At 38.6% G+C, this 12054-nt stretch overlaps 1 protein-coding gene and 1 long non-coding RNA gene across 3 annotated transcripts in view; one reads left to right on the top strand and one right to left on the bottom strand.

Moving 5' to 3' along the window:
* LOC134298030 (uncharacterized) overlaps positions 1 to 3013 on the bottom strand; it is a 393308-nt gene extending 390295 nt beyond the window's left edge. Inside the window, exon 1 of the long non-coding RNA XR_010005004.1 lies at positions 2999 to 3013. This is a non-coding gene — a long non-coding RNA (uncharacterized LOC134298030). The remainder of the gene's footprint in view (positions 1 to 2998) is intronic.
* Positions 1 to 12054, top strand: part of nrg3 (neuregulin 3) — a 912452-nt gene that overhangs the window by 118921 nt on the left and 781477 nt on the right. The window lies entirely within an intron of this gene.

Genomic DNA, 12054 nt, shown 5'->3' with positions numbered 1-12054 from the left:
TCCACACCAAATCTGACCACTCCCCAACTTCTGCTAACACAGCCAGAAACAGTTTTATCAGTTTTACCTTGTTTTATGAGCTTGAAGTTTCTGAACATTATGTGGGCATCCATGAGTGACTTCTTGTCTGATTTGGGATTTCTAGACAGTGTAGACTTGCATTGGCTGTGCTGGCTAGGAAGACTACAAGTGTTGTAGTCCAAATAGTAAATTTGTGTGGAGAAGTAAGAGCTCTCTGGTGGAGAGCAACTAATTAAGAAATAAAGTGAAGTGAAGTGAAGCTCATCTAATGGCCAACTGATTACAGTGTAATCTCTTTCTCTCCTGTCTGCATATGATTCTGTCCCCCATCTTCTCTTCCCTGGAAATCCATCTCTAGGATGTCAGATGTCAACCCTGCTCATAAATGATATTCTGAATGACAGGCAGCTGTGGCCCCAATTTTAATGGTCAGTTTTCTGGTTGAGGTGACTATTACTATTTGTCATGTTCTGTTTCCCAGAGATCTCATAAAACCAACTTATTACTATGACATTTTTAGCAAAATACTCATGGGAGAGAAATGCATTACAAAACTGCTAGTGTGGTGGCTGTCATTTTTAGGTAGGACTCCAGTGACTTTTAATAATTGAATGGCAGGCCAACATCATTATGCCACAAATGTAATTTCCATCTCATGCCATTCCTACTACTGCTAAGGCTATACCTGCTTCTTTTCTTTGAGGACTATAGGGGTTTAAAAAGAGAGATGGAAAATTACTCCAGTTCTTTCTCCTATATTTGAGCTGTCATATCTTTTTTTCTCATTTATACACAATTTTGAATTGGTTTTTTTGGATTGCAACTCCCAGAACCCCTCCTAGTAGCCATGCTGGGTTGAAGATTCTGAGAGTTAAAATCCACAAAAGTAACATTTTGAAACTCTATATACAAATGGAGTTCACAAGCAAATTGAGCCCACCTTGCTTGCGCTCATGTGGAATAGGATAATCTAGTCTAATTATTTCCTGTGTGTTCTCTCTCCTGGAGAGCAAATGGACTTCAGCCATTTAGAAGTCTAATGATTCACCCATCTTAATGTAAATAATCATTCCTGTTAACCTAAGTATGTATTTGCAAGGCATAGATCATAAATGAGGGAGAAGGGGGTGATAAGACAAATCCTCATGTGGTGATGATTAGAGTCAATATGCATTGTACAGCATTGGAGGTTAGTCCTCTGTGTTACAAGTATGGGATCTTATATAAGCAAGCAGCTAGTGTTAGCTTTAGGCTCCAAAGGACTACCTATACATGCTCACACATTTTCAAGTTATTATGTCACAGTTTGGATAATCAGGATTGCAAGGTTCTGAGTCAAATCTGCTTGACAAAAAGAAAAATCACCAACTAACAACCTGTTCGCTCTTATGTTCCTTCTCATTAGTGTTCTGCAAAAATTACTGATTTGTGTTTCCCTGCTGGCCCATACCAAATATAGAGAAGAAGATATTCCTCTTGACATGAATAAATATAGGCAGAAGCATCAAGGTAGTGCTCATAGGATATCTGAAGAAAACTTGGTAGCCTCACATGAATCCTATACAATTCCTTATCTATGGGGGAATATTTCCCCGGACTTCAACTGTATATGCAAAACCATGCATACCAGCAGATTGGTAAGTATTTATAGCCCACCTTTTCTCCCTCAAAGTAGGCTGAAAGCAAGTAATTCTATTGAAATGAGGGACTTCTGGCCTGAGAATACTTTAGAGTCATGTTGGAGAACCAAGAACATATCTAGTTCTGCTGATGCAGGTACTGTACTACACATTTCAGATTAGTTCCAGATTTAGGTGTGCAGATTTAGGGGACATCCTCCCATTCTTCCAGGAGCCCTTCAACTTCCCAGGGCCAGATGAACCTGCTTAATTGTTTGACTTAGAAGGGAAAGGTCACTAAAATTATGATGGGTAAACTTTTGATGAGAAGACTTTCTTTGTTTGTACATGAGTGTATATTTTTCCTCCTACCACTGTTTTTGAGTTGCAGCTTCCATCAGTCCAAGTCAACATGGCCAATGGAAAGAGGGTGTCGAAGTTTTAGTGCAGCATTGTTCTATAGAGGACCAATTTTGTAATTCTAAGTCACAGAAATAATCCTTAGAGTGTACACTTTAGCTACCACTATTCACTTTTCCACGTAATCACCAGACAATTGGATACATTTCTGCCAATGATGAACAGGTTTTCTGAAACCGTCACGGAAGAAGTCGACACTCTGTTTCCGCAACCAGCGTCTCACAGTGCTCTCAGTGTCTTCATCAGAACCATAATGATGTCCCCACAGATCTTCTTTCATTATTGGGAACAGATGGAAGTCAGACGGTGCTAAATCTGGACTGTATGGAGAATGCCATACGGTGGTGAGATCCATTCTCTGAAGTTCTGCTGTGGTGGCATGTGAAGTGTGTGGTCTGGCATTGTCATGCTGCAGGAAAACATTACCCTTTTCCTTTCGGACCCTTGTTAGGCGTCGTTCCAAAGTTCGCAGCATTGAGATGTAACACCCTGAATTTATTGTTGTTCCACGTTCAAGGAAATCAACATGGATAGCACCATCTGCATCCCAGAACACTGTTGCCAGGATTTTTCCAGCTGAGGCTGTGTATTGAATTTCTTTTTCTGTGGTGAGTCTTCGTCAATATTCCATAGATTGACGCTTCGTCTCCAGGTCATAATGATGTACCCACATTTTGTCTCCTGTCACAATTGAATGGAGAAAGGTGTTATCTTCATTCTCATAACGTGAGAGGAGTTCCTGGCAAAATTCAAGTCTGTGCGCTTTCATTTCCGGCATCAGCATCCTGGGTACCCATCGTGCACAGATCTTCCGATAGCCAAGCAAAGCAATAATGTGACCCACACATTCTTGTGAAATGGCGATTATGTTTGAAATTTCTCTTTGTGTGATACGACAATCGTCCTGAATCAATCTATCAACCTTTTGCTTGTGAAACTTGGTGGTTGCTGTCACAGTATGTCCAACTCTTTGTTTGTCAGAGGTTCCCACCTCAACATCTTTAAACTTACTTGCCCAACAACGCACAGTACTCACATCAACACAATCACCATAAACAGCTTGCATTCTCTGATGAATCTCCTTTGGGATGACACCTTCTGCTGTCAAGAATTGAATGACTGCACATTGCTTAAGTCGCATTGACCAACTGTCTGAGCAGGGTTCCAAACTTTGCACTTTAACAATACAACCATTAAATGCTAAGGCTTCCCACCAAATGGAACTGTAGAGGAGAGTCTACTGAACAAGACAGTACCTGCCACATACCAGTACTGCCATCTGTTGAGGAGTTATGAAAGTGGAGGCATTACTTTTCATTCAACCCTCGTAGTTTGAGTAATAATAATGACCATTATCATAACTCTCTTATTTATATGACTCCTACAAATGTAGTTGATCTAGAAAATAAATACCTAAAATAACTCCCACCCCTGAGCACACACACACAAATTGCATTAGCTGAGAGTTCAGATAATTATTGATTGGCAGCACTAGGTGAATTCCCACCAAAGCAAATACCCTCTTCAAAAGAGGGATTTACCTTAGACTGCAAAAGGGGAAGGTGAACCCCCACTTTTCTAATTCTCTTAATTATTGGTCCCCTGCTGTTCTAATTTGCATTTTAAAAGCCAACACTGAAAGATTATTATGCATCAAAGCCACCTAACTGCATATGTAATTTGGTTGCATGCTTAGTTTTCAGTGTGACCTCAATATAGGATTTTTATTGCTCTGCTGTCCAATATTCCATAGATCACAAGAAGACATTTCAATACATATCCATAACTAGATCATGAATTATACACAAAAGCAGTTTCATATTCACATCCTTCACCAAAAGTGTGCCAGAAGGTGCTCACCAACTTATATCTCCCCCAACGCCTGCCAGGAAATCATATTAATGACACCACCCTATGCCAATTGCTTTGTGGCAGTGTTGGGGGAACATTCCTGGCTCAATGCTATGGGATCATGGGTGTCCTGGTTTTACAAGGTCTTGTCTGACAAAGTGTGCTGGTGCTTCACCAATCTACAACGAGGATTCTATAGCATTGAGGAATAATAGTTAAAGTTGTGTCAAACTGCATTGATTCTACAAGTTAGGTGCATACTTAAAATGTGTAGAAGGATATTATCTCTAGGAATCTCTAGATCCTCCAGCATGACTGGCAGACCATAGAGTCACACTGGAGAACCTAGAGATTCCTAAAGAGAACATTTTAAATCACATCTTTGAATAATAAAATCCCCAAACATTAAAACTGCAGATATGGAGGGATGAATGTATTGCACTTCTTTTTGCGATTGAGTAATATCTCACATCCATCTCTCACCTTTTGAAATATCGCATCACTTCAGTCATTACATTCCAGTGATGGTGCTATTATTGGACTAGAATATATAATTTCTTTATTTCCTATATTAATTAAAGAAATGAGTTAGCTGATCAAACAGTCAGGGAAAACATTCATATATAGACCTATAAATTTGGTAAATCTTTATTTTGAAGAACTTGATAAAATACCTTTTGAATGACAACTTCAAGAATTCCTTAGAGGTTTGGGAGTCATAGTCTAAAAATGATGTTTCCAAGCTTTGTGTCTAGCTGTGTTATTAATGTAAATTCTTGAACATATTAAAGATGGTCTTTCCAAATAACAAGTGGAGGCAGAGTTTATATTAACTCTGAATTAGCAAACTCTCCCATGATTGCAATGAAAAGAAACCTACATACAGGCATGGTGGTATGCAAGCATATTTACATTTATTAGATTAAACAGAATAGCACTGATAATTTCAAAAAGATAATAATTTAGTCACACTGTTGCATCCAGGAGAACCAGGAGCTTTTTATTTGTATTAAGAGCTTTTCTTTTCTTTTCTTTTTTGCTGTACAAGCCTTTGTAAATAATAATCCTCCAATTAGTAGTGGGCACACACTTATATGTCTTCTTGCCAAGGAGGAAAAAATATAATCCATTATGTCTCTGACCTGCCTGCCCGAAATGCCAAAAAGTGGGCATTAGAAGAAGAAGAAAATATTCACCAATAGTCTAGAGAAGCCAGAAGAAATTCAGGATTTCATTTGAGAGAGGTGAAATCATAATGAGAAAATTTACTTTACTGAGAGAGATGTGTTCATGAGCATAGGCTGTGGTAATGTTATAAAGCAAACATTTAAACACTTGAATAAAAAAATCATATACACTGAATCCAATATTAAAGATCAGGAGAGAAAAGTGTTCCCTAGCTATGCAATAAAAGGTACTTAACGTGCATAAAACAATCCCATACTATGTGAAAAATGAATTACTGTGATCAACAGTTCTTCCCTCCCACCCAGGCATTTTCTGTTGAAAAGCATTTAAGATCCCCAAACACATTTAAAATTTAAAACAGGACCATGCTTTCTTGAACTGGAGCTTCAGCATATTATTATCATGCTGTCAAATGTTTACTTAGCCCTAGACATTCTGGCTCTGCACGATAGTGAGTACTGAAATACATTATATGGAAGGCTTTTGCCCACTGGTTTTCTGACTGCAGCAGCATATATTTTGGACGAGTCTACAAAACTGGTCATGTCAGTCTGTTAGAATTACTGCAGAATTGATGTAGAAGTTGGTTTGACGATCATTCGAAAGCTTCAACTGGTTCAGAGTTTGGCAGCCAGATTACAAACCGGAGCCCCATTCAGGGAGAGATCCACTCCCATATTGCAGCAGCCACACTAGTTGCCGGTCTGCTTCCATTCTAAATACAAAGTGTTGGTTTTTACCTTTAAAGCCCTAAAAGACTCGGGTTCAGGCTATTTGACTAATCGTATCTCCTCCTATAAACCAACTTGGGCACTGCAGTCAGCAGAAGAGGCCCTGCTCTTGGTCACACCCCCAGCCCAAGCACGGCTGATGGGAATGAGAGAGAGTGCCTTCTCCATGATCACCTCCATTTCTGGAACTCCCTCCCTAAAGAAACAAAGATGGCTCCCTTCTCTTCTTCAAAAAAAGCAACTGAAAACTTACTTTTGCTCATTAGCAAAAGGAGGAGGACTAGAGGATAAAAGGCTGCTACTATACCTTGGACTGAAAACTATTATTGTATTCCGGCTTTGTCAGATCATATTAGCCCAGTTAACATCACTGGCCACATAATCAACTCACATATCTTAGTGAACCTTCGCTGGCTTTTGTAAATTAATGGGGATGTTTTATGTTAGATACATTTTTTGATCGGTAACGTTTTATTTAATTTATAGATGACATGTCATATATTGTTTTCATATGTGAGGTTGTTTTGGGCAATTATGGTTGTATTTGTTGTTGTTGTAATGAGGCACTGACTGTTTGCCTTTTTGTTTGTTGGAATTGGCCCTGAGTCCCCTCGGGGAGATAGGATGGAATATAAATCAGGTTATTATTATTGTTGTTGTTGTTGTTGTTGTTGTTGTATGACACAGCAAACGATAGATATGCTGGATTTCGTATCACAAAATCACAAGTCAAACACTTCCCAAGTGTCTAGGACTGTGTGATGTATTTGTAGATGATGATGATGATGATAACAGTTTTCTCTAAAATGGAATATTAGACTGTGGCTCTTCTTCTCCCACCAACATGTTAGACCAGCATATCTGGAGAGCATCCAAACTATAACAACTATGGAAGTCACCTAAGAAAACTTATTTTTGGAGTGAGAAGAAAAATTAATCTTTGTTGGCCGGCCAGAATCCTAAAATAACACACAAAACAGCCCTTTTCCTATTCAAAGCAACACAGCTGAGAACTGCATATTTGAAATCAATTGGGGTAAACTGTAAAGGTGATGCAGATATTTGACCTGGATGGGATCTTGTTAACAGCTTGTTTATTTTAACTTCTTTTGTACCTCGAGTTGTATGTTTATGTATGTCTATGTGTTAAATGTTTTGATACGGCCTATAGGCTTGTACTTGAATTTTGGGCAAAGCCATAGGAAGCTTGTGAAACTGTGAGGAATGTAGCACATGATGTTACCTAGTATCACCAAATGTGTAGTGCGAGATAAATTGAAAGGTTCCTTTGTAAGCAAACTTTAGACAGAATTTAGAAAGCTGATAAATCCAACAATATTTCTTGTGTACAGCTCTTGAAATTAAGGATTTTGCCAAGTTGAACTTTTCATAATGCGGTTAAGACATCTTAAATCCCAACTCAGTACATTATCTACTTGACCGGGACTCTTAGCCAATTATATACTGATCTCACATATTTCAAGTCTTAATTTTATAATAAATTAGCTGTGCCCGGCCACGTGTTGCTGTGGCGAAGTATGGTGGTATGGGAAATAAAGTATTGAGGAATTGGTGGTAGTTAAGGTAAAGGGTAAAGGTTTTTCCCTGATATTTAGTTCTGTCGTGTCTGACTCGGGGGTTAGTGCTCGTCTCCATTTCTAAGCCGAAGAGTTGGCGTTGTCCATAGACTCCTCCAAGGTCATGTGGCATGACTGCATGGAGCGCCGTTACCTTTCCACTGGAGCAGTACCTATTCATCTACTCCCATTTGCATGTTTTTGAACTTTAGGGTTGGCAGAAGGTGGGGCTAATAGTGGGGGCTCTGTCCACTCCCCCAATTGAAACCTGCGACCTTTTGCTCCAGAAGTTCAGCAGCTCAGCTCAGGACTCAAGATAATCCAGTTAAAAGCAAATAATATAAGATTATAAATGGGTTATATAGCTGTGTGGAAGGGCCTTGAGTCTACACTGCCATATAATCCAGTTAAAATCTGATGATTGGTATTTTATAGGCAGTGTGGAAGAGGCCTGAGGCCTAACTCTGCCTGTCCCCTGGGTTGAGTGGGTTGCTAGGAGACCAAGAGGGCGGAGCTTAGCCTTCTTACTGGTAGCAATTGGCTAAAAACAATTATTCCTCTCCCTCTAATTAGGACTTTATTTTTCTTTTCTTTTTGTTGTATCAACCTAGAGGCATGGATGAGGGGTTGTGCTGTCAATTTTCGAGGTTGTGGGCTGTTTAGTTTTGTTGTTTTGTCCTCTGCCGTGATTCCATCACTCATATAGATAGATTGATCCCTTTCACTAAACTTGAGAGGGCATTATTTCTCTTGCTATTTTAAAGAACATTTTTATTTCAGAATATTGTCTGAACCTTAATTCAGCAGTGGATGGTGGCTGCGATGTTAGAAGGGCAGTGAAATATATTCCAAGTTTTGGCAATCTTAAAGGAGTTATCCAAACTGTTGAGCAGATTTAGAAAGAAGATACAGCCCCTTGAAGAGCTTTTTTAAAGAGTGGATTAAAGCCTGTCTCTGCACAAGAGGATTAATGAACACAAATATGAAATTAGAAATGGCAGTACCACAAAACCAGTTGCAGAACTTTTCTACCTTCCCGTACACACAGTAGATGGTTTACAGGTTACAGTCATTGAATAAAGAAATGAAAAGGAAAACTAGAAAGAGAAACTGAATATGTTCACAAATTTTAATCAATTAACAGAGGTATGAGAAAATGAATTCACAGCACACAACATATCAATCAATACAAGAGTGTTTGCTACGGCACATGTAACAAAAGGAATGTTTTCAGGGTATTGAACTCTAGATAACTAATTTTGCTAAGCAAATTTATTGTTTTTCTACATGCAAGTATGTGTAGTTATCAGCAAGTTTTAATATAGTGTAGTGCTTAGAATTCCTTTGTGAAGTTGCATAGCTGTGTCAAAAATGTGAATTAGTTGTGTGGATTGTTCTTGCCTGAGACTTCTCAAGGTTCATTATTAGCTCATTGGCCCTCAAGAATCCAGTTGAATTTTGTTTTCAAGAGATTCTGTATCTATAGACATACATAGCAGGGCTTGACACATCATTGTGTCCACTATCCAGATATTTGGCAGATCCTGTGGTATTTTCAAGAGGCACTTTCTACATCATAATGTTTTTCAGATCGATAGCTCTAAGGCAAACAATGAATATAACTTTCATTTAACTGAACAGCTGTTGCTGGATCCGACTGTAAATCAAAGACAAAAATCTGTACTACAGATAGTTCCAGTACTTTATCTGACAAAGGGTTCATTTTGGCATAAATGGTTGGTGTCTAAGTGCAAGCCAAGAAACAAAAGTCCTCTGGCATCTTTGTCAAAACCATGCCTAACAACTGTATGCCAGTATCTTTCCATATCCGTCAGACTATTCACATCTCACTCCAGAATTTCAGGATCTGGGAGCTTCTATGTACCTGTCCAGTCAAACTCGATATGATTTCTTGCAACTGTTACTATAACTAGAACTTTATATGTCCAAGCTCCCAATTGCTTTTGTGCCATTATGAGCAGGCTCCTGCTCTCTCTGATATAGTTATTTTTAGTTCTCATGCAGAAAACATGTATAATTCTATACTTGGTGGCGATACACCATTTCAATCTTCTAATTGCCAGCACAACCCCTGATCTTTACTCATTTTGCAGATTCATTAACCTTAGAGGCCCTTCACATTTCATTCTAATTTCAGTATTGCCCATATACCTTTCTCCTTTCTACTGCTAACTAGCAAGCTTGCTACAATTTTGTCCCATCATAGTGTTAACTTCTATTTTTATTCAAATAATATTCTAGACTTTAACTTTGCTATATTTCTAGTTAGTGGAACAGTGCTATTCTGTTACATTAGAAAAGGGTTTTTTTTTAAACTATCACTGCTTCTTGAACTACTGCTGATACAATCCTCCAATTATCATGGCCAACAACAATCATTTGTTCTGTTAAGTTCGTGAATATGTAAAAACATGTCCCAAACCTATTTAAAATAGTGCCATGTGTGAATGGACTTCAGAAAATGTCATTGTAGGAGAACTGACAGCTATTCACATGGTTATGACAGATATATCTATGAAGACTACATGGCAATTCTCTACAGGGAAGGCTTTAGTTTGAAGATCACCTCAATTGCACATTTGAAGTTATGCCAGCAGCCTGCAGTGGGATTCCCTTCCTTCTTTGCTTCTACTATAGCCCTGATTAGATTTACTGAGAAGTTGAAACTATCCAACAGCACAGTCGTAAGGAGACACTGTTACCTGTGTGACTTGTTGTCATTCAGATAAGCTTCATTAGGTTTCAAAACCCTCACAAACAGCTGCTCTCTGGCTCATTTTTCCTTTTTGTCTGCCAAATTAGAGCTTAAAGGATTGTTTAGAGACTGGAGCCATTTAAAAAATAAAGGATAATAAATGAATTCTGGGATTATTGGTCTCTCTTTGATCTGAGAGGATCTCTTTCTCAGTAATCTTGAGGTAATTCCTTCTGTAAATTTGCTCAAATCCCACATGGCTATTTTCAGAAAAATCCCAAAGTTATCCAGGGGCTGGCTTCTGATTACTTGCTAAGAATGCATGATTTACAATGCTGACAATGGCAATGTCAAGATGTGTACTACAGAAAGTCAAAACCTCAAACAGGTGTAGCCTTTGTCTCAAGCTGACATCCAAAAGGAAAGTAATGTGTATGAAGGGACAGTGATAGTTCTGGAAGACTGTAAAATAAGGATTTTAAAAAGCATAACTTCTGACATACCAGCAGCGAGTCCCTTTTTAAGAGTTGATGTATCTCTGCTGGGATGTTATTAAATTGATACCCAACAGTCTTCCTCATCATCGGCTTGCAGCCTCCTTTTGGAACATGGCTGCAGGCTGACATGTCCAGGCATCATGTCCGGCTATATAACATTTACCCCAGGGTTACCAATTTGTTCTGCAGAATTATTGGTTATCCTGCAGCATTTTATTCATTCTTCTAGATAGTTATTTTTTATGGCAGCTACTGATCAGGAAGCCAAAAATGTTTAAGTTAGCTTGAAAGAAAGCAGCGTGTGCATTAAATATGACCTACTGTGGTATAATCGTTTCAGTTGTGGATTAGAACTGAAGAAGACCACATTTCATATCTCCATTCAACCATAAAGAACAATTGGATAACCTTAGGGATGTCACACTCTCTTGAGCTAAAATGAAGGCAATGAGAAATAAGCTCAATGATAAACATTGCCAAGAAAATTCTAGGGTAGGATCTTTATAAGATGGAGTAGACTTGGAGGCATGTAAGAATAACGTCGCTATTCCTAAAATAGGAATCTGTCCTCCATGCACTTCAGTGAGATGAGTGGGAGATATAAATGTTTATTTTAACTGCAACAAAAAAAGGTGTCTGGGGCCTCGAAGCACACAAACAAGATAAAGGATTGAGCATTTCTACATTTCTTTATGAAAAATACAAAACATGCTTTAATACATCACAGTGATATCCCTAATTAGTAGACCACATTTCTTGGCACATGCATACTTGGTCAACCATGTAGGCACATCCCATAATGGCCATTTATTTATTTAATTATATCTACTTCAACCCTATCTGAAAGTGTGCATTTCACTTGGATAATGAGCAAAAATGTACAAAATGGAGCTTGTACCAGCTCCATTCCAGCTAAAGCTAGCATTTTCAATTCTCTACTCCCTATTCCTTTCAGACTAGACACAACCCAGGCCCCTTCCACACAGCTATATAGAAGCCCACATTATCTGCTTTGAACTGGGTTATATTGCAGTGTGGACTAAAATCACTTGGTTCAAAGCAGATATTGTGGATTATCTGCCTTGATATTCTGGGGGTTATATGACTGTATGGACGGGCCCACAGGAACACAGAGTAGATTCCTTCTATATAAGGCATAGGAGAAAAGGCATCGGAGAGGAGCTAGCCAATCTTTTTGTTTAAATCAACATTTCTAACCAGGAACCCAAATGCCAATTCCTCCCAGTTTACCCTATGGTATTAACATAAATAGTTCAACATGCTCTTGACTGTTATTACTGATTTTTAGAGAGGTGCTGACATTAATGGTATGGACGTTTTGAGTGGAAAAACATGAGAGCACTGCAGAATCATCCCTAAGGCTGAATCAAGCCAATGATTATGTTTCTTGCAGTAGAAAACTCTTAAGCTGTT

Source organism: Anolis carolinensis, chromosome 3 (assembly GCF_035594765.1).
Source record: "Anolis carolinensis isolate JA03-04 chromosome 3, rAnoCar3.1.pri, whole genome shotgun sequence".
NCBI lineage: Eukaryota > Metazoa > Chordata > Lepidosauria > Squamata > Dactyloidae > Anolis > Anolis carolinensis.
Note: the sequence above shows the minus strand (reverse complement) of the source record. Positions and strands in the feature narration are given on the sequence as shown.